Source organism: Sinocyclocheilus anshuiensis, unplaced genomic scaffold (assembly GCF_001515605.1).
Source record: "Sinocyclocheilus anshuiensis isolate Anshui unplaced genomic scaffold, SAMN03320099.WGS_v1.1 scaffold668, whole genome shotgun sequence".
Classification (NCBI taxonomy): domain Eukaryota; kingdom Metazoa; phylum Chordata; class Actinopteri; order Cypriniformes; family Cyprinidae; genus Sinocyclocheilus; species Sinocyclocheilus anshuiensis.
In genome coordinates this window covers 751,470-753,588 of record NW_015557097.1, presented here as the reverse complement: position 1 = coordinate 753,588, position 2,119 = coordinate 751,470, and positions in this window count along the sequence as shown.

Genomic DNA, 2,119 nt, shown 5'->3' with positions numbered 1-2,119 from the left:
TAACTGCACTGTGCGCTTCCACACATTTAGCTGCTTTTCGCACATGCTTCCTTGCACTAACCTTAAGTGCCTTAGGTTGGCTTTAAGGTATAATCTGAGCTTTAGAAATGTAGTGCTTTGTCTGTTTCAGTTTGACCATAATGACTCACAAATACTGCATAGAAATATATTCAAGCACCAACACGCACATTTCACACACTTATATTTGTGAGGAAAATCTTTGTCTTCCCTTCTTTCACTGTCTTTCAATTGCTTCGTCTTATTTTTTGAAGGATCTATACTGAGAAATGTCAGAAAACAATAAAGGAATATAGAGTGTAACCTGTGCAGATATTTTTAATTGCATCAACACACATTTGAGAATGTATTAGAGGGACCACCTACCTAAAAATATATTATGATATAATATTTATATATACACATTACTGTGCTAAGCCAGTTATTTCTGTGTTTTGCTGTAGTGTCAGTATAGGTTTCTTCAGGTTCTTCAAGCATCTTGGAAAGGTTGCCACTGTTCTTCGGGATTTAGTCTGCCTCCATTTTTTTTTCTGATTCTTCATGTAATTCCAGACGGACTGGATTAGGTGAGATCAGATCTCTGTGTGGAGCACTGGCAGTTGTCAGACTCGTGCATTTAAAAATCTCACTGGATTATTACAATTAATGGCAAAAGGAATGTGTGGAAATGTAAACTGATATTTGTGAACGATCTCTCTTCCACAACTCTCAGTACCCTCAATACCCACACTCAGCGTGATGCCACACTCTGTTGGTAAATAGTAAATATAGTAGGTAAATAAAAGAAGAAATTAAATAAGTAAAAAATGAGGCAGGCACCGAACCCCCAATTGCTCCTGGGCACCAGAGTGTGTGTGTGTTCACTGCACACTGCTGTGCGTGTAAACTTGGATAGGTTAAATGCAGAGCACAAATTCTGAGTATGGGTTCCAATGCTTGACTACACGCCATGACACTTTCACTGTAGTACAGTATGAAATTACAATGGTTTTGTCCAATTTTGTATGTGTTACTGTTAAAGTCATGTGCTTCTAATTGTAGGCTATTATAGTTTTAATTTAATTCATATCATTCAATAAAACATGATATAGTAATAAATAACTAATTTGTGCATGATATATTCATGCTTGTTACCATTCAGTTTTAATAATGTATTAGACTGATGATGTTTTGTCTTTAACTGGTGTAATTCGAAACATTGTTACTTCTTTTTGGATTTTAATTAGGTTGCATTAGGATTTTTTTTTTACTGTAAACATGAAGAGATACTTGAGGAACAGAGACACACTGGCAGAACCCTCTGGTAAACACTGCAGGACACCGGCCCTCCAGGACCGAGTTTGGACAGCCCTGTTCTATGGCATCGTGAAGCACCTTTATTTTTAAGTGTATGCACCTTTTCAAAAAAGGGCAGTTCTCTGAATTTACAAGATGGAGCCAAGTTTCTGACCAAACACTCCTTTAGTATGCCGCCTGTTTCAACGGAGTAGCTTACTATGTCTATATTTCTGAATTTGCGTGCACAATAAAATATCTGAGGCACCTTTAAAGGGTGTGGCAACCTCAAATGGTGGCAACATGTCCCTTTTTTTTTTTAACATTGTTTGCCAACTTTATTTACAGGACTTTGTCTAGATTATTTACACGAGCTCTGTCTTGTTGATTGAACAACAATTTGTAGCATACACACCCGTTTCAGCTGGTGGTAATGGGCAGGTCGTAGTTTTATTGTAATGACACAGCGTGATGCATATGGGCGTGAATCTCCTTTTACTTAATCTCACCATCCATCCCACTCTGTCTTCCTCAAGTGAGCACTACGGGAGTTCCCTCAATAACGGACCAACAGCTCCAGCATCCAAAAGCAGAAATAAGGTAAGACCGCAACAAACTCACTTGCATCCCGCCAGAACGTTTATATATCGATATAAATATCAAAGACAGTGGAAAGTTAACTCCTGTGCGTAGCGTCTGGTCCCCATTACTCAACGCCACCCAAAAATGGAGTTGGCTACCTTGACTTCTGTTCACGACGCGTTAAAGTGGAATTCATTTGAATTAAAACACGTTATCAGATTAAATGACGACGTAAAGCCACTTA